This window comes from Orcinus orca, chromosome 12 (genome assembly GCF_937001465.1).
Source record: "Orcinus orca chromosome 12, mOrcOrc1.1, whole genome shotgun sequence".
Lineage (NCBI taxonomy): Eukaryota > Metazoa > Chordata > Mammalia > Artiodactyla > Delphinidae > Orcinus > Orcinus orca.
The window spans coordinates 56,236,919-56,258,930 of record NC_064570.1 but is presented as its reverse complement, the minus strand read 5'-3'; the positions used below and the strand labels follow the sequence as shown (position 1 = coordinate 56,258,930).

At 34.9% G+C, this 22,012-nt stretch overlaps 1 long non-coding RNA gene across 1 annotated transcript in view; it reads left to right on the top strand.

Annotated features, from left to right (window-relative positions):
* Window positions 1-3,888: 3,888 nt before the first annotated feature.
* LOC125960731 (uncharacterized) overlaps window positions 3,889-22,012 on the top strand; it is a 58,541-nt gene continuing 40,417 nt past the window's right edge. The window contains exon 1 of the long non-coding RNA XR_007470700.1: window positions 3,889-3,926. This is a non-coding gene — a long non-coding RNA (uncharacterized LOC125960731). The remainder of the gene's footprint in view (window positions 3,927-22,012) is intronic.

The window sequence follows — 22,012 nt, the reverse complement described above, 5'->3', positions numbered from 1 at the left end:
TCAGAACTTCCCAGCCAAGCTGTAACAGTTTTTGCCTGGTCATCAAAGAAACATAAGGTATTGAGTTATCTTCATGGAAGATTATGCAGTTTCTGTTGACTAATCCTGGACGCTTTTTGTCGAGTGCCGCTTTCAGTTGGTCTACTTGGGAGCAGTACTTGTTGGAATTAATCGTTTGGTTTTCTGGAAGGAGCTCATAATAGAGGACTCCCTTCCAATCTCACCATATACACAACATCACCTTCTTTGGATGAAGACTGGCTTTTGGTGTGATTGGTGGTGGTTCATTTCACTTGCCCCACGATCTGTTCTGTTCCACATTATTGTACAGTATCCACTTTTCATCACCGTCACAATTTGTTTTTAAAATGGAACATTTTCATTACCTTTAAGTTAGAGAATCACATGCGGAAGTATGGTCAAGAAGGTTTTTTTCGCTTAGCTTATGTGGACCCAACTATCAAAGCAATTAACATAACCAAGCTGGTGCAAATGATTTTCAGCACTTGATTTGGATATTTTGAGTATGTCAGCTATCTCCGGCGTGGTATAATGTTGATTGTTCTCAATGTCTCGATTTGATCGCTATCAACTTCAACTGGTCTACCCGACCGTGGCACATCATCCAGCAAAAAATCTCCAGCCTGAAACTTTGCAAACCATTTTTGACACGTTGGATCAGTCACAGCACCTTCTCCATACACTGCACAAATTTTTTGGGTTTCAGTTGCATTTTTACCTTTCTTGAAATAATAAAGCATAATATGCCAACAATGTTGCTTTTTTTCTTCCATCTTCAATATTAAAATGGCTACACAAAAGTTCACCAATTTTGATTCTTTTTTAAATGCACACTGATATGACAGCTGTCACAATACAATCTAACAAAATTGTTTCGAATGAAGTTAAAGACAACCAAGTGCTACAAGAGCCATCGTATGGAAAACACCGAACGAACTTTTTGGCCACCCCAATATTTTCTTTACTCACCACTGAGAATATTTCTGATACCAGATGTGTGGATTTTTCCCCACACTGACCAATTCTCTGACACCTGCTTAGTATCCTAACATTTCAACTCAATTCTGACACTAATCAGAGTTAGTGAATACCCCATAGTTTAAGGGCTCAAGCTCACAAGACTGCTCCCCACTTCAGATGCCAATCACAAGTAGTGGGTCCCAGGTTACCTGCATCTTCTGTCTGGCTTGGCTACAAATCAGAGGTTCCCATGATCCTCTTCTTAGGTTTGATAATTTGCTAGAGTGGCTCATAGAACCCAGGTAAAGAGTTTACTTACTATTGCCAATTTATTACAAAGGATACAAATGAACAGCCAGATGAAGAGATACATAGGAGGAGGTCTGGATGGGTCCTGAATGCTCCGCTTTTGTCTTTGTGGAGTTGGGGTGTGCCACCCTCCTGGCACATGGGTATGTTCACCAACTCTGTACTTTGGGGATTTTTAATGGAGGCTTCATCATATAGACATGATCAATAATTAACTCAATTTCCAACCCCTCTCCTGTCTCCAGAGAATGGGGTGCAGAGCTGAAAGTTCTAAGCTTCTAATCATGGCTTGGTCTTTCTAAAGCCCCCATCTAGGAGCCCACCTCATTAGAACAAAAGTTGTCTCTATAACCTAGAAATTTCAAGGGATTTAGAAGCTCTGTGTCAAAAACTGGGATCAAAAATCAAATATTAGCAGGAACAGGAGGCAGAGACCAATATATAATATGTATTTCTTATTATTTCACAAGTTGTAAGAGTTACTAATATATGAGTATAAATCTTTGGTCATATATGTGTGTGTGTGTATATATATATATATATATATTTATTTATTTATTAATTTAATAATGTCTTTTGAAAAGCAAAAGTTGTAAATTTCTATATGATCCACTTACCAGTTTTTCTTTTGTGACCTAAGAAATATATTCCCATCCCTAGAGAACAAAGATTTTTTCTTCTAGAATTTTTTAAAACATGGTTTTTTACATTTATAGCTATTTTAGTTAATTTTCATGTGTGTTGTGAGGTAAGATTGAGGTTTATATTTTTCTATATGGCAATCCAGTTTTCCATTATTATTTGTTAAAAGGTATCTATTCCGGGCTTCCCTGGTGGCGCAGTGGTTGAGAGTCCGCCTGCCGATGCAGGGGACACGGGTTCGTGCCCTGGGCCGGGAAGATCCCACATGCCACGGAGTGGCTGGGCCCGTGAGCCATGGCCGCTGAGCCTGCGCGTCCGGAGCCTGTGCTCCGCAACGGGAGAGGCCACAACAGTGAGAGGCCCGCATACCGCAAAAAAAAAGTATCCATTCCCCTATTAAATTACCTTCACCCCTTTATTCCAAATGATTTGGTGTTACATTAATGAATCTATTTCTGTACTCTCTTCCATTATTCTATATGTTTGTTCTTATGCCAATACCACACTGTCTTAATTACTCTACTTTTAAAATAAGTCCTCAACTTTGGGCTTATAGTCCACTAACCTCTCTTTGTGTGTAGACCTGCCACTCTCCAGTCCATTCCCTTCTTGATTACCAGAGTTAACTTTGAACAGGATGTTTGTCTGGCTTTTATAGATCCCTTCTTTACAGTGTAGTTTTAGAATCAGCTTGTCAATTTCTACAAGAAAGCTTTCTGAGGTGCTAATTGAGATTATGTTGAATATATAGACCAATATGAGTAGAAATTACATCTTAACAATATTATGTCTTTCTGATCCATGAATATGGCATACCTTTACATCAGTTTAGATCATTAGTTTTTGTCAATAATGGTTTACAGTTTATAGTGTACAGATCTGGCATGTATTTTGATTAAATTTACCCCTAAATGTTTAAATATAGTAATAATTAAAATTTCAAGTTCTAGTTTTTCATTGTCAGCATATACAACTGCAATTGATTTTTTATAGTCCCCTTGTATCCTGTGGACTTGCTAATTTGCTTATGAATTATAATATTGGTAATTTTTAGTAGATCCTTAGGATTTTCAATGTACATAATCTGGATTTTGTTGTCTTAGAGTAAGAATGATTTTTTTACATATTTTTACCTCTCTCCATGCCTTTTGTTCCTTTTCTTTTTTTTTAATTTTTGCCTTATTGCACTGGATATAACCTCCTTTGCAATGTGGAATAAAAGGGGTATGAGCAAGCATTCCCTTCTTGTTTTAAATATTAGGGGAAAAATTTAATTTCTAATCATTGAAGATATTAGCTGAAGGCTTTTTGTGGACACCATTTATTAGATTAAAGAAGCTCATTTCTATCACTAATTTATAAGTGGATGTCAAATTTTGTTAAATGCTTTTTTTTTTTAACATCTATTGAGATAATCATGTGGTTTTCCTCCTTTGTTAATATGATGAATTACATTGACTGATTTTCAAATCTTGAACTAACCTTGCATTCTTGGGGGAAAATGTAGTTGGTCATGGTGTAGTAACCTTTTTAGAGATTGTTGGATTTGTCTTGATAATATTTTGCTGAGGGTTTTTATGTCTATATTCATAAGAGATTCTTGTAATATCTGTGTCTTACCTTGCTATCAAGGCAGAGCTAGCTTTATAAAATAAGTTGGCAAGTGTTTCCATATCTTCTATTTCCTGAAAGAGTTTATGTAGTTTTTGTATTATTTCTTCCTTTAATGATTGACAGAATTCATACTGCAGCCCTTTGGGCCTGGGATTTTCTTTATTGTACCTGCAAGTTGAAATGCTTTAATAGGTATACGGCTACTCAGAATTTCTGTTTTTTCTTGGATCACTTTGGATAATTTTTTGTCTTCCAAGTAGTTTGCCTGCTTGATTAAGTTGGCAAATCTATTGGCATAAATATAGTCCTAATATCTGTTTATTATTCTTTTGTTATTTCTAGGACCTGTTGTGATGGCTCCTCTTCCATATCCAATAGAGGTAACCTTGTTCTCTCTGTCTCTTCCTCTCTCTCTCTTAAATGTCTCTTAGTATGTCTCATATATCTAGAGTTCCTCAATTTTATTGTTTTTTTAAAAAAAATAGCTTTTGATTTTATGATTTTCCCATTTATTCATTCCTTTTATTTTACTGAATACAAGATTCAAATTATAAAAATACAATGTGATGCAGACAGGATTTCATTGGTAGCAGGAGATTTAAATTTATTTCTCAGAAAAGTGTCAATTAAAAGATGAAAAATAAGTAGAGGCATAGAAGAAACAAATAACAATAATTTATGTCTAATTGAGTATAAATAAATAAATATCAAACTCTTCAAAGAAACAGAGCATATACCTTCTTTTAAAGCCTCCTAGTATATTAAAAATATGTATTATGCATGTCAAAAACTAAATACCTTTCTAAAAGTAGAAAGAATAAAGACAACATTTTCTGTTCAATAAAACAATAAAACTAGAAAATAGGGGCTTTTCTGGTGCCGCAGTGGCTAAGAATCTGCCCGCCAATGCAGGGGACATGGGTTCGAGCATTGGCGGGCAGATGGGTTCAAGCCCTGGTCCGGGAAGATCCCACATGCCTCAGAGCAACTAAGCCCGTGCACCACAACTACTGAGCCTGCGCTCTAGAGCCTGTGAGCCAGAACTACTGAAGCCTGTGCTCCTGGAAGACAATAAATAAATAAAAAGAAGACAGTAAAATAATTATTATCAGTAGCTTATCCAAATACTACATGAGAATAGAGAAATATCCAGGACTTTGGTGGAAATTAGAGTCATAAGAGACTATAATGAGTCAGAGACTCTATTTGAAAATATAAATGGAGGAAAATATAAATGTAATTTTTATTTTTATTTATTTATTTATTTTTTTTGTGGTACGCAGGCCTCTCACTGTTGTGGCCTCTCCCCTTGCGGAGCACAGGTTCCGGACGCGCAGGCTCAGCGGCCATGGCTCAGGGGCCCAGCCGCTCCGCGGCATGTGGGATCTTCCCGGACCGGGGCACGAACCCTCATCCCCTGCATCGGCAGGTGGACTCTCAACCACTGTGCCACCAGGGAAACCCCTAAATGTAATTTATAAGTATAAATTATTGAAAATGAATTTAGAAAGATAGAAATTCTAAAGAAACCAATTACCATAGTAGAGAGAAAGTTATTAAAGAACATCATGACAAAACGCACCAGGACAAGATATAACAGAGGTGAATTCCATTGGATCATTAAATAAAGATAATCTAAAATGCTACGAACTCTTCCTGAGCCTAAAGGAAGAGTTGTAATTGAAGGTTCAGTCACAAAGCAAGTTTACTCTTGTCTGCTGCCGTCCTCTGAAATTTGCTTAATGAGCCTGCTTTTTCTTTTTTAATCTCTGTCCATGGAGCAGTACCATGACTTTTCTGGTCACACTGAAATAATAAAATATTACATTAATTTAGCAATTAGAACGTCCAGGCTTAAGTAAAATGGATACTCTGATTTTCTTGTATTCCTCTCTCCTCAAGGAAGAGATTACTGCTGATAGACACTTGTAAGCAATGAGAAGGAGGAGGCTGGTGTCTTTCTACTGTAGCTAGTTCTAGGCTACTAATTTTTTGCAAGTTCTTCTGAGTGTTCTGTCTTACCACGCATTTAGGTAGTTGCTATCTCTCACTTTAGGGCTTTGACCAAAGTGTCTGTTGTTATACTGTGACATAGGAATGATTCAATAAAATTCACTAAATGAATAATTCCAGTGAAAGAAATTATATGATTATTTATAAAGATAATAAAAATGCAGTTGAAAAAAATCAATATTTATTTAATTTTAAAAAATAAAGTAGGATTGGATAGATGATTTCTTAACTTGATAAAATAAATCTATCTCAGCTTCCAAACCAGTGAAATAATTAACATGTCCATTAGTGTAGTGGTAACCACTCTCACCACTATTATTTAACTTAGTCTGAAGGTTTCAAGCTCAACAATTAGGTAAGAGAAAGAAATGAGAGATATAAAACTGGAAAGCAAAAGGTAAAATAATTCCTTTTCTCAATAGATGATGTATCATACCTGAAAAATCCAAAGAATCAAAATAATTTCCAAACAGTAAGAAAACCAGTAATATCGCTGAGGGCTGTTTTTCTATAAAAATAATAACCAAAATTAATAGGATTTTTATGTAGTAACATAAACACCAATTTGAAAATATAATTGAGAAAAAGATTCAGTTACAGAAAAAAACATAATATTTAGTAACAAACTTATAAGGAGTATGAAAGACATATGCAAAGAAAGCTCTAATATATTAATAAGATACCAAAATTATAACTGAAAAAAGAAAAGGCATTTTCTATTTTTCTATGCTTGAGTGGGAAGACATAAAATCACAAGAGTATTATTTTCTCTAACCTAATCTGAAAAGTTACTTAATTTTAATAAAATAGTAATAATTATCTTTTTAGAATGCATAATATGATTCTGAACTTTATGTGAAAAAAAGAGTAGTAATGAACTGGCTATGTTACACATAATGGAATAGTATAAATACTACAGAATTTAAAACAATTGGCAAGGCAAAAAGATCAGTAAGCCTAAATAGAGCCCAGAAAAAGATACAATTTATTAATAAATGATTTTAGCATATGATCAAAATCACATTGTATTCTGATGGTGAACAGATGAATTATTCAGCAAATTAGGCTGGAGCACCTAAGTGGATAACTAAAACAAATTAAAAGATTTAAATATAAAAAGTGAAAGCAGAAATATACTGGAAAAAACATGAAAGACTTTTTAAAAAATCTTGGAAAGAAACAGTTTGTTAGAGATAATATAAAACATTTAAGCTATAAAAGAAAGGTTATATAACTACATAAAATAAAATAAATATGAGAAGATTAAATGAATAAAAATAAATACAATTGACAAAGGATGGATTTTCTGAGTACATATAGTTTTCCTAAAAAATAAACTTCAGAAAAAGTAAATGTGAGACAAGACCATGAATAAATAGTATATAGAAGGGGAAATGCGAATTACTCTTAAACATATAAAAAGGGCCTAAATTTCACATACAATAAAAAAAAGAAAATTGAAGCTATAAGGAGAAAATGTTCATGTGTAAGATTGGCAGAGATTTTTGAAAAAAATCTTTTTGAAAAAAATGATACAGTGTAGGTGAGCAGGGAAATGAGCACTTACAGTTATCGGTAGAAATGTAAATTGTGACAATTCTGTGGAGGGCAATTTGTAATATCTATCAAAATAAAAAATATACACATGCTTTCACCACCGATATTGCCTCTAGAAATTCATCCTCAAGCTATACTCACATGGGTCAAAATAATCTATGCCTAAGGATATTAACCTCAGTGATCTTTATAGCTGCAAAAGGGTGGATGTAAGCTAATTTTCTGATAATAAGGCACTACTTATTTTAATTATGGTATGTCCGTGTAGCCATTAAAAAGGATGAGGAAGTTTTATGTATATTGATATAGAATGAGCTCTAGGATAAATTACTATTATATGATCATGTAATATTATTATGACATATTAGCAACTTATTGAACCATGCACATAATGCCACATTATTCGTGGTGAATGGGAGATGACTTTTCTCTGTATGCCCTTTTGTACCTTTTGAATTTTGTAGCATTTGAATATTCAGCGCTCACAATGACTGTTTAAGACCGTAATACCCATTCTACAGATAAGGCAACTGAGGCTCAGAAAGGCTAATTAATGTGCCCAATATCATAGGATTAGTAACCCATTTGCCACCTGGAAACCAGGTCTGTCTAACTTCAAAGTCAATCATAACCAAGGTTTGGCCAAGTTCAACTGAGCATCACATTTAAGTAAGTTTAAATAGATGTTAACCATTTCTCCACCTCAGTGAGCTACATAGCACAACTTCTTTTTAAATACCAACTTTGATATAAATTAGCTAACTCTATTACTAGAGTTTGTGATTTTATGTACATGAAATCTCGTTCTCCTGAAAGATCCAATTAAGATTACATGAAGGTTTACAACAGTCCTGCTGTGTAGATGGTTCAATATTCCGACAACAAACTAGATAAACATTTTGCCAATCACTAATTAAAAAGCTGGCTCTAAGTACGATAATCTGGAGTCAGTTTGCATTCACATTTCTATTAAAGGCTAATGAATGCACAGCTAAACTAATTTAGTCAAATTGTTTCTTCATTGTGTTCAAAGTTAAAACTAACAATTCAGCTTTAGCCCTGAGTCTTTTAAATTATTTTTTCCTCCCCTATTGAGTAAAAGTCTAATTAAAAGCTTTTAGTCTTTCACATTGTGCAGGCTGCTAAGTGATATTGTTTAGTCTGCAGGGATTCAATTATTACTTGGCTTAAAAATATACATTTCCACAAGGATTTTTTTAACCCACTTTGCCTGGAAGGTTTTGTGCTCTAAAATTTAATCTGATAACAAGATTATTAAATTGTGAAACAAAAAAATTATCTTTGGTGTGAGATTTTATTTGTATTTGGTGTGGAATTTTAACTCAGCTCTAAGATTTACTATTTGCTGTGAGGTTCAAGTCAGGTGGAGTGGAGGTATAAAAAGTATCCAAAATACTATGTAGTAGGTGTGAGTTTAACTCTGCATATTCACGAACAGGACTAGTTATATAATTTGCAGGGCCTAGTACAAAATGAAAATGTGGGGTCCCTTGATCAAAAACCAGGAATTTCAACATGGCAACAACAGATCTCTAAACCAAGCACAAGGCCCTTCTGACCATGGGTCCCTGTGTGTGCCGGTGAAGCCAGCTCTGTTCTCAAGTGCAGAGTGTAGAAATCTCACATTATGTTATTATTACTTTTAAGATGAAGATGATTCCCCCAATCCCATTCTACTAGATGACAGACAAGCCCACATTCTCAAGCACCCCAGCTTAAAGGTCAGAGGCCTCATAGACAGTGAAGGCTCCTGGTCTCTAGTCTGCACTGGTTGCCACTGAAATGTTTCTGGTCCAAGCCCACTGTTCTGTTTCTGTTGCCGAAGATACCTGACTGGCCTGGGAACTTGGTGCCTAGCATTCAACCTTTCTAGCTACACCAAATTTGTAATCAAAATCAATACATTTGAGAGTGAACGGGGGCCCTACTGACTTAACGGACCTATAAGGGGCCTGTCCAGGCGAACCGTACTGTGTAGTCACCCTCATACAGCCATTTACTCCTGAAGTCCAGCCATGTCTCCAGGCACCAGGAGGGACTGGGCTGGGACTTCCACACTTAGCTGAACCTCTATACCTCCGGCTTCTCCATGGGCTGAGGGAAACTCTCCTCTCTGCCACCTGATGTGTAAAACCCAGCATACAGAGGACAATCAATTCAAATTAATCTGAACTGCCTATTATTTTCTTCCATTCTCCTTCTAGTAAAGTAGTCAGAGATAGTTTCTCACTTGGGTCTTCCTAGCTATTTAACTTCCCAGCAGGACAGTTGGGCTGTAGGTAGCCAGAAATTTTAAATACAGTAAAACCAACCAACCAGCCAAGCAACCAAACAGAAACCCCTAGTATTATTGAAGAATGGAAGTTTTAATTTTTTAATAACAAATGTATAAACTTAAAAAACAAACTAAAAATGTGAAAATATTTTTGTAGAAAATGTTTCTTAAAAACCTAACCATTTCCCTGTTTTCTAAAAGCATGTATACTGTATATAATAGATTTGTCCTTTGGTTGGGTCATTATATGAATTAGAATAGAGCTGCTAGAAACATATGCTCTGGAGCTTGACTGCCTGGATAGGAATCCTAGCTTAGCTGTAAGACCTTGGACGAGTTACTTAAATTCTTTGTGTCTCAGATTCGTCATCTGTCAAATGGGGATACTAACAGTTCCCATGTCATAGTACTATGGTGAGCATTACCTCATAATTTATATATAAAGTAGTTTGAACAGCACTAGTCAATAAATATGAATAGCTAGAATTAATATAGTTGATAAAATAACTCAGAGGCATTTGTGCCTCCAATAAATGATCCCATTCTGCAGTCGTAAGTCTGCTTTAAAATAAAAATAATGTGTCAGTGTTTCAAATATCAGACACCATTTATTACTATCCTTAAAAAATGTGTACATCATAGCAGCATGTTGTTTCTTTGCTGCATAACTCTTCTAGTTGTTTTCTAATCAGGTGTGCCCGATTTTCTTAGAGTTGTGCCCAAAGTAATAATAGGTAGGTTCAGAGTAAAACTGAGGGGCTATCCTAATAGTAGAGTAGATCAGTTTTATTAGGTGGCCTTTTCAGACCTTGATTTGAGTTGATTAAAATGTTTTGTTTTGGTTTTGCTTCTCTCCAGATCTTGATCATACTCTCAATAATTGAGATGGCTAATTAATGGGCCACTAGTTAAGCGAGCATTATACTATCTCACAGGTTTGTTGTGAAGATGAAATAATATATTGTATATGAAAATTTTTTGTAGACACCATAGTGATACATACGTTCAGGGTTTTATTACTGCTGATTTACATGCTAATATTATTAGATATAGAACTCAAGGAAATATTAAACTTATATCTAATATTCAATGCAATCCCTATCAAAATTCCAATGGCATTTTTTTCACAGAAATAGAGAAAAATCCTAAGTTTTGTATAGAACCAAAAAAGACCCTGCATAGCCAATGCAGTCTTAAGAAAGAAGAGCAAAGCTGGAGGCATCACACTTCCTGATTTCAAACTATATTACAAAGATGTAGTTTTGTACCATCAAAACAGTAATGGTATTGGCACAAAAATAAACATATAGATCAATTGAACAGAATAGAGAGCCCAGAAATAAACCCATCAGAATAAGCTCAATTAATTTTTGACAAAGGAGCCAAGAATATACAATGAGGAAAGGATAGTCTCTTCAAAAAATAGTGTTGGGAAAAGTGGACAGTCACACACAGAAGAATGAAACTGGACCACTCATGCACCATGCACAAATTAACTCAAAATGGATTAAAGACTCAAAATAAGACCTGAAACCGTAAAACGTCTAAAAGAAAGCATAGGTAGTAAGTAACTTGACACCCATCTTGGCAATGATTTTCTGCATTTGACACAAAAAGCAAAGACAACAAGCAAAAATAACTTCTTTCCCTTTACTCATTCCACTTCCCTATTCAGTGTCCTTGATCTGGGCTTTCTTTTTCTTAATTAATCTCTTCAATTTTTCTCAAAAATCCAAATTGTATGAAGAAAGCCAGAATTTTTAAAGTTATAATGTGAATACAGTTTACAATCTTATTCGACCACAGGTTACATTAGCATAATGGATCTATGAAGACCTTGTCACCCTTTTACACTCAGATAGTTGCAGAAAACTCACTTCCCCAGCCTGAGAGAAGCCCCTCTCCACTGGAGTTGGCAGGTCCTCAGACAACAACTTATACAACCTTGATTTCAACATCAAGCCTTAATCACTCATGTTTCTCATTTAAAGCTTGTAATGATAGTAATTAGGTAAATGACTGTTATTGTGTTTCCCACTCATTACCTTAACCAACTTTTCAAAGAAAAAGAGAAACATAGAGAATCCTGCAATTTACCCTTATGGGATTTTTTACACAACCTTAGTTTCAGTTTCAATGAGATGAAACATTCAGATAGAAACCTTTAGGTAGTAGTTAATGGCCAAAATGAATTCCCCTTATTACCCCCACTAAGTTGTCAACTTGCTAGCATAAGACTATCTCAATAACAGTTAAATTAAAAGTGTAATTGAATGAGATGTCAGTACAGAAGAACAAACTGGTGAAACTTTCTATTTAAACTCAATTTTCAATAGTCTGTTAAGTTCTTAAGTCTTCGGAGAGCTATCATTTTGCTGAAAAAAGATCATATTCATGATTGTCTAGTTTTCATTTGTATCACTTCAGTCCCTTAAAAAGAATTTTGTCTTAAACAGTCACTTTCTGTTTTCACAGAAAATCTAGCTTTCTCTGGATTTTTCATAACCGCCTTTTCAAAGTGCATCCCACCCCCACAGGAAGTCATGACACTATTCTGAGATACTTTAAAGTCCATAGTAATGATGTCAGAGGGAAGGACTTCATGAATACAAGAATATTTTTCCAGAGAGGCACTCCCCAACTATCTTCTGTCTCTCTCTTTCTCTTATTAGTTTGAAATCTGGAAGGATCTAGAAAAGTTCTGTCAGCTCACCGAGGGGCCAATGAAACTAATAAAGTTGTTTAAAGCTCTGGTCCCAGCCAGAGGCAGAGCTGAAACTAGAATTTAGGCCTCTACCACTCTTTTTGTTACCAGGTCCAGGCTCGCTGTTTGACAGGCCAGTAAATAGAGAGACGAGGTGTTGGGGCAATAAATAGCAACTTTATTCAGAAAGCCAGCAGACTGAAAAGATGGTGGACTAGTGTCCCAAAGAGCCACCTCACCTGAGTTAGAATTCAAGCTTCTTTTATACTAAAAGGGAGAGAGGTGTGGAAGGTTGCTGCAAACTTCTTGGTGCTGGAATCCTTTGTTCTTGCATCTGTCCATGTAGGTCTGATCATAATGTTCCTGTAAATCTCCAACAGAACAATTGTTATCTTCTGTTCTGCAACTTTTTATCCTTATATGAATGGAAAAGTGTTATATCTTTAAAGGTCAGAGCCTTGAGAATGGACTATCATGTATATTTCAAGCTATAGGCAACATTCTTTTACAGAGGTGCAAAGCCAGCATGACTAAACACAGGCAACAGAGCACAAAGCTCAAGGAATAGGTCCAATATGGAGTCAGGTTCGTTCTTTTCTGTTACATTTTTATTAAACCACCTGTAAGATAACCATGAATTTTTGCTTTTCTCATTGTTCTTTCTCTATGCTTTTGTTCTTTTCTTCTTGAATCAAGACTGATAATTTCTTATTTCATTGACATTTATATTGCTTTATTCTCGTCATGTTTTTCTCTTTCAAGACTTTTTGGATCTTCCATTTCAAAATATCTGTTGAACGAATGAATGAATTGAATGAATTAATACCCAAGAGCAGGATAGCAGTGGTAGTGCAGTGTCTAGGAGTATGTATATAATCCTCTCTTCACTGGTATCTTCTTGCATGGTGCTCAGTTTTACATTATGTGAGGGGTATAAACTCTGAGTGTTTCTTAGCATTTCTTTTATTAAACTAACAGCTTTTTTCAAGTCGAAAAATCAAAATTTGCTCCTGTAACAAATTAACATAAAATTAGTGGCTTAAAACAAATTTATTATCTCACGGTGTGTAAGCCAGATGTCTGAGTGGGTTCAGCTTAGTCCTCGACTCTGGGTCTCACAAAGCTGAAATCAAGGTGTCAGCAGCCTGAGCTCTTATCCAGAGGCTCTGGGAGAGAATCTGCTTTGACTTCTTCAAGTTGTTGGCAGAATTCATGTCCGTGCAACACTGGGACTTAGGTCCCCATTTCCTTGCTGAATTTCAGCTAGAGCTTCCCTTACCGCCTTAAGGCTGCCTGCATTCCTTGTCACTCTATCTTCGAGCCAGCATGTTGAGTCCTTGTCACACTTTGAATCTCTCTGACTTTGCTGCTGCATCTCTTCTGCCTCAGCCAGAGAAAATTTTCTGTTTTTAAGGGCTCATGTAATTAGATTGAGGCCAGCCAGATAATACAGGATAATCTACCTATTTTAAATTCTGTAACCTTAATTATATCTAAATCCTCTTTACAATACAAGGTAACATTTCCCCATGTTCCAGGGATCAGGATGTGGACATCTTTGGGGGACATTCTGCCTACCACCACAGCCCCCAAATCTGAATCCTCATAAGGAATACTCATCAATCACTTTTAATTCCCATGTCATTGGGAATAATTAGCAAACCTCTGAAAGCATGGAATTAAAAAAATATTTTCAATAATCCAGAATCTTTATTGAAAATAATATAAATGTGTTTTTAAAATTTGCATATGTTAAGCTTCACTCTTTGTGTGTAAAGTTCTATTGGTTTTGATAAATGCACAATGTCAAATATCCACCATTATGGTATCATGCAGAATACAAGCTTCACCTCTGTGCTTCACCTATTTATCCCTGCCCCCATCCCCCTGAACCACTAGTAACCACTAATCTTTTTACTATCTCTGTAGTTTTGCCTTTTCCAAAATGACATATAGTTGGAATCATATAGTTTGTAGACTTTTCACTTAGCAATATGCACTCAAGTTTTCTCCTCATCTTTTAATTGCTTGATAGTTCATTTCTTTTTATTGCTGAATAATATTCCATTGTATAACTGTACCATAGTTTGTTTATACATTTAACTATTTAAAGACACCTTGGTTGCTTCCAGTTTTTGCTGATTATGAATACAGATGCTATAAACATCCATGTACAGGTTTTTTTTTGTAAACGTAAGTTTTCAACTCATAGTGTAAATACCTAGGAGCATGATTGTTGGATTGTATGATAAGACTATGTTTAACTTTGTAAGAAACTGCCAGGCTGTCCTCCAAAGTGGTTGTACCAGTTTGTATTCCCACCAGCAGTAAATGGGAGTCTCCATGTCCTTAGTAGGATTCGGTATTGTCAATTTTTGATCTTATCCATTCTAATAGATGTATAGCGATATCTCATTGTTGTTTTAATTTGCATTTCCCTGATGACAAATGATGTTGGTCACCTTTTCATATGTTTATTTTCATCTGAATATCTTCTATGTTGAGGTGTCTATTCAAACCTTTTAGCATTTTCAGTTAGGTTGTTTGTTTTCTTATTGCTGAGTTTTAAGAGTCCTTTGTATATTTTGAGTAGAAGTCCTTTATCAGATAATGTGTTTTGCAAATATTTTCCCCTAGTTTGTGGCTTTTCTTTTCATTCTCTTAACAATGTCTTTTTTCAGAGCAGAAGCTTTTAATTTTAATAATGTCTGACATCAATTTTTCTTTCAATGGATCCTACTTTTGGCGCTGTATCTACAAACTTATCACTGAACCCAAGGTCACCTAGCTTTCTCCTATGTTTTTCTCTAGATGTTTTATAGTTTTAATTTTACACTTAGGACTATGATCTATTTTCAGTTAATTTATGTGAAAGGTGTAAGGGCTATGTCTAGTATCTTTTTTGTATATAGGTATCCAATTGTTCCAGCACCATTTATTGAAAAGACTATCCTTTCTCCATTGAATTTCCTTTGCTCCTTTGTCAGAGGTTAGTTGGCTATAATGATGTGGGTCTGTTCCTGGACTCTCTATTCTGTTCCACTTTTCAAGATGTCTTTTTTTTTTTTTTTCCTGCCAATACACCAATACCACACTGTCTCAAATATTGTAACTTTATAGTATGTTTTGAAGTCCAGTAATGTCAATTCTCCAACTATGTTTTTCTTTAGTGTTGTATTGTCTATTCTATGTTTTTTGCCTTTCCATATAAACTTTATAATCACTTTAGCAATCTTGACAAAATCACTTACTGGGATTTTGACTAGATTGCATTGAATCTATGGATCAAGTTGGAAAGAATGACATCTTAACAGTACTAAGTCTTATAACCGATACACACAGAATGTATCTCCATTTATTCAAACCTTCTTCAATTTCATCAGTGTTTTGTAGTTGTGTGCATACAGACCCTGTACATATATTTTTTAATTTATACATACATAGTTAATCTTTCTGATGCTAATGCAAATGATATTCTTTTAAATTTCAGATTTCAATTATTCATTACTGGTATAAATGAAAGCAGTTGACGTTTATGCATTTACCTTGTATTCTGTGACCTTACTAGAATTACTGATTAATTTCAGGATATTTTTGTTGATTCTTTAGAATTTTCTACATAAACAGTCATGCCATTTGTGAACAAAGATAGTTTTATTTCTTCTCAATCCTTATACCTTTTATTTCTTTTTCTTATCCTATTTCACTGTCTAGTACTTCTAATATGATATCAAACAACAGTGGTGTGAGGGATTTCTTTGTGTTTTCCCTAATCTTGGAGTAAAACCATACAGTTTCTCACAATTGAGTATGATGTTAACTTTAGGTTTTGGTTTTGATTTTTTGATGTTCTCTATCAAGTTGAAGAAATTCCCCTCCATTCTTAGCTTGCTCATAAAATCATAAATAGGTGTTGGATTTTGTCAAATGCTTTTTCTACATCAATTGGTATACCATGCAATTTTTCCTCTTTAGCCTGTTGATGTGGTGGATTACACTAATTGATTTTGAAATGTTGAGCCAGCCTTGCAAATCTGGAATAGATCCCACTTGGTTGCGGTCATAATTCTCTTTATACGTTATAGGATTAGATTTGCTATCATATCGTTGAGGGTTTTTGTATCTCTGTTCATAAGATATATTTGGCTATACTTATCCTTTCATGTAATGTTTTTGGTTTTGGTTTTGCAATAATACGTTTTCATTGTAGCAAAATATGCATATCATAATATTATCACATTAACCATTATTAACTGTACATGTCGTTGGAATTAAATACATTCATAATGTTGTGTGACCATCACCACTATCTATAAAAATTTTCATCATCCCCAACAAAATCCCTGTACATATTGAACAGTAGTCCTCCCCTATCCTCCTCTCCCCAGTACCTGGTAACCTCTATTCTACTTTCTGTCTCTATAAATTTGCCTGTTATAGGTACCTCATCTGTGTACTCTGTCATTTTACATACAATATTTGTTCTGTTTCTGGCTAATTTTTCTATGCATAATGTTTTCAAAGTCCATCCATGTTATAGCATATATCAAAATTTCCTTTTTTATGGACAAATAATATTTCATTATTCAGTAGTTCATTGCATATTATACTTATATATATATACATTTTGTTTATTCATTATATGTTGATGTACGCTTGAGTTGTTTGCACATTTTGACTATTGTGAATAATGCTGCTATGAATATTGGTGTACAAATATTTGTTCAAGACCCCAATTGCAATTCTTTTAGATATCTATCTAGGTGTAGAATTGCTAAGTCATATGGTACTTCTATACTTAACTTTTTTCAAAAAAACACTGTTTTGGATAGAAAGCCCATAAATAAACTCATGTACCTATGGTCAATTAATCTATGACAAAGGAGTCAATACTATATAATGGAGGAAAGATAGTCTCTTCAATAAATGGTGCTGGGAAAACTGGACAGCTACATGTAAAAGAATGAAATTACAACATTCCATAACACCATACATAAAAATAAACTAAAAATGGATTAAAGACTTAAATATAAGACCAGATACTATAAAACTTTTAGAAGAAAACATAGGCAGAACACTATTTGACATAAATCGCAGCAATATCTTTTCCAAGCCATCTCCTAGAGTAATGAAAAAAATAAACAAATGGGACCTAATTAAACTCAAAAGCTTTTGCACAACAAAGGAACCCATAAATGAAATGAAAAGACAGTGCATAGAAAGGGAGAAAATATTCGCAAATGATGCAACAGATGAGGGATAAGTCTCCAAAATTTACAAACAGCTCATGCAGCTCAATATCAAAAAAAAACAAAAAACAATCAACCCAATCCAAAAATAGGCAGAAGACCTAAATAGACATTTCTCCAAAGAAGGCACACAGATGGCCAAGGGGCACATGAAAAGATGCTCAACATTGCTAATTATTAGAGAAATGCAAATCAAAACTACCATGAGGTATCATTTCACACCAGTCAGAATGGCCATCATCAAAAAGTCTCCAAAAAATAAATGCTGGAGAGGGTGTGGAGAAAAGTGAACCCTCCTACACTGCTGGTGGGAATGTAAATTGGTACAGCCACTATGGAGAACAGTATGGAAGCTCCTTAAGAAACTAAAAATAGAGCTACCAAATGATCCAACAATCCCTCTCCTGGGCATATGTCTGGAGAGAAACATGGTTCAAATGCACCCCAGTGTTCACTGCAGTGCTGTTTACAGTAGCCAAGACAAGGAAGCAACCTAAATGTCCATCAACAGATGAGTGGATAAAGAAGGTGTGGTACATATATACAATGGAATACTACTCAGACATTAAAAAGAATGAAATAATGCTATTTGCATCAACATGGATGGACCTGGACATTATCATACTAAGTGAAGTAAGTCAGACAGAGAAAGACAAATATCATATAATATCACTTATATGCAGAATCTTAAAAAAAATACAAATGAACTTATTTAAAAGAGAGAAATGTACTCACAGGCTTAGAGAATGAAGTTATGGTTACCAGGGAGGAAGGGTTGGGGGGAGGGATAGACTGGGAGTTTGGGATTGACATGTACACATCGCTGTATTTAAAATAGATCACCAATAGATAGCACAGGGAATGCTGCTCAGTATTCTGTTATAACCTAAATGGGAAAAGAATTTGACAAAGAATAGGTACATTTATATGTATAACTGAATCACTTTTCTGTACACCTGAAACTAACACAGCATTGTTAATCAACTATACTCCAATGTAAAATAGAAATTTTAAAAAAATTCCAAAGTAAAATAAAAATTTAAAAAACAGTGTTTTTGACAGAGGCTGGAAAGTTTTACATTCCCACCAGCAATGCACAAGGGTTCCAGTTTTTCCACATTCTCACCAACACTTGTTATTTCATGCTTGTTCAATTATAGCTATCCTAGTAGATGTGAAATGGTATCTCATTGTAGTTTTGGTTTGTATTTCCCTAATAACTAATGATGTTATATTTTCATGTGCTTATTGGCCATTTGTATATCTTCTTGGGAGAAATGTCTATTCAAATCCTTTGCCCCTTTTTTAAAAATTTTTTAATTTAATTTTATTTATTTTTTATACACCAGGTTATTATTAATCATCAATTTTATACACATCAGTGTATACATGTCAATCCCAGTCGCCCAATTCATCACACCACCACCACCAACCCCCGCAGCATTCCCCCCTTGGTGTCCATATGTTTGTTCTCTACAACTGTGTCTCAATTTCTGCCCTGCAAACTGGTTCATCTGTACCATTTTTCTAGGTTCCACATATATGCGTGAATATATGATATTGTTTTTCTCTTTCTGACTTACTTCACACTGTATGACAGTCTCTGGATCCATCCATGTCTCAACAAATGACTCAATTTCGTTCCTTTTTATGGCTCAGTAATAGTCCATTGTATATATGTACCACATCTTCTTTATCCATTTGTCTGTCTATGGGCATTTAGGTTGCTTCCATGACCTGGCTATTGCAAATAGTGCTGCAATGAACACTGAGGTGCATGTATCTTTTTGAATTATGATTTTCTCAGGGTATATGCCCAGTAGTGGGATTGTTGGGTCATATGGTAGTTCTATTTTTAGTTTTGTAAGGAACCTCCATAGTGTTCTTCATAGTGGCTGTATCTATTTACATTCCCACAAAGAATGCAAGAGGGTACCCTTTTCTCCACACCCTCTCCAGCATTTGTTGTTTGTAAACTTTCTGATGATGCCCATTCTTACTGGTGTGAGGTGATACCTCATTGCAGTTTTCATTTGCATTTCTCTAATAATTAGTGATGTTGAGCAGTTTTTCATGTGCTTCTTGGCCATCTGTATGTCTTCTTTGGAGAAATGTCTATTTAGGTCTTCTGCCCATTTTTGGATTGGGTTGTTTGTTTCTTTACTACTGAGCTGCATGAGATGTTTATATATTTCAGAGATTAATCCTTTGTCCATTGATTCGTTTGCAAATATTTTCTCCCTTTCTGAGTGTTGTCTTTTCGTCATGTTTATGGTTTCCTTTGCTGTGCAAAACCTTTTAAATTTCATTAGGTCCCATTTGTTTATTTTTGTTTTTATATCCATTACTCTAGGAGATGGATCAAAAAAGATCTTGCTGTAATTTATGTCAAAGAGTGTTCTTCCTATGTTTTCCTCTAAGAGTTTTATAGTGTCTGGTCTTACATTTAGGTCTCTAATCCATTTTGAGTTTATTTTTGAGTATGGTGTTTGGGAGTGTTCTAATTTCATTCTTTTACATGTAGCTATCCAGTTTTCCCAGCACCACTTATTGAAGAGACTGTCTTTTCTCCAATGTATATCCTTGCCTCCTTTGTCATAGATTAGTTGACCATAGATGTGTGGGTTTATCTCTGGGCTTTCTATCTTGTTCCATTGATCTATGTTTCTGTTTTTGTACCAGTACCATATTGTCTTGATTACTGTAGCTTTATAGTAGTCTGAAGACAGGGAGTCTGATTCCTCCAGCTCCGTTTTTTCCCTCAAGACTGCTTTAGCTATTCAGGGTCTTTTGTGTCTCCATACAAATTTTAAGATTTTTTGTTCTAGTTCTGTAAAAAATGCCATTGGCAATTTGATAGTCATTGCATTGAATCTGTAGATTTTTTTGGGTAGTATAGTCATTTTCACAATATTGATTCTTCCAATCCAAGAACATGGTATATCTCTCCATCTGTTGGTATCATCTTTAATTTCTTTCATCAGTGTCTTTTAATTTTCTGCATAAAGGTCTTTTGTCTCCCTAGGTAGGTTTATTCCTAGGTATTTTACTCTTTTTGTTGCATTGGTAAATGGGAGTGTTTCCTAAATTTCTCTTTCAGATTTTTCATCATTAGTTTATAGGAATGCAAGAGATTTCTGTGCATTAATTTTGTATCCTGCAACTTTACCAAATTCATTAATTAGCTCCAGTAGTTTTCTGGTAGCATCTTTAGTATTCTCTATGTATATTTTCATGTCATCTGCAAACAGTGGCAGTTTAACTTCTTCTTTTCCAATTTGTATTCCTTTTATTTCTTTTTCTTCTCTGATTGACATGGCTAGGACTTCCAAAACTATGTTGAATAATAGTGGTGAGAGTGGACATCCTTGTCTTCTTCCTGATCTTAGAGGCAATGCTTTCCGTTTTTCACCATTGAGAATGATGTTTGCTGTGGGTTTGTCATATTTGGCCTTTATTATGTTGAGGTAGTTTCCCTCTATGCCCACTTTATGGGGAGTTTTTATCATAAATGGGTGTTGAAGTTTGTCAAAAGCTTTTTCTGCATCTATTGAGATGATCATATGGTCTTTCTTCTTCAGTTTGTTAATATGGTTTATCACATTGATTGATTTGTGTATACTGAAGAATCCTTGCATCCCTGGGATAAATCCCACTTGATCATGGTGTATGATCCTTTTAATGTGTTGTTGGATTCTGATTGCTAGTATTTTGTTGAAGATTTTTGCATCTATATTCATCAGTGATATTGATCTGTAATTTTCTTTGTGATATCTTTGTCTGGTTTTGGTATCAGGGTGATGGTGGCCTCATAGAATGAGCTTGGGAGTGTTCCTTCCTTGGCAATTTTTTGGAAGAGTTTGAGAAGGATGGGTGTTGGCTCTTCTCTAAATGTTTTATAGAGTTCACCTGTGAGGCCATCTAGTCCTGGACTTTTGCTTGTTGGGAGATCTTTAATCACAGTTTCAATTTCATTACTTGTGATTGGTCTGTTCATATTTTCTATTTCTTCCTGGTTCAGTCTTGGAAGGTTATACCTTTCTAAGAATTTGTCCATTTCTTCCAGGTTGTCCATTTTATTGGCATAGAGTTGCTTGTAGTAGTCTCTTAGGATGCTTTGTATTTCTGCGGTGTCTGTTTTAACTTCTCCTTTTTCATTTCTAATTTTATTGATTTGAGTCCTCTCCCTCTTTTTCTTGAGAAGTCTGGCTAATGGTTTATCAGTTTTCTTTATCTTCTCAAAGAACCAGCTTTTAGTTTTATTGATCTTTGCTATTGTTTTCTTTGTTTCTATTTCATTTATTTCTGCTCTGATCTTTATGATTTCTTTCCTTCTGCTAACTTTGGGTTTTGTTTGTTCTTCTTTCTCTGGTTCCTTTAGTGTAAGGTTAGATTGTTTACTTGAGATTTTTCTTGTTTCTTGAGGTAGGCTTGTATAGCTATAAATTTCCCTCTTAGAACTGCTTTTGCTGCATCCCATAGGTTTTGGATCATCATGTGTTCATTGTCATTTGTCTCTAGGTATTTTTTGATTTCCTCTTTGATTTCTTCAGTGATCTCTTGGTTGTTTAGAAACGTATTTTTTAGCCTCCATGTGTTTGGGGTTTTTATGTTTTTTTCCCTGTAATTCATTTCTAATCTCATAGT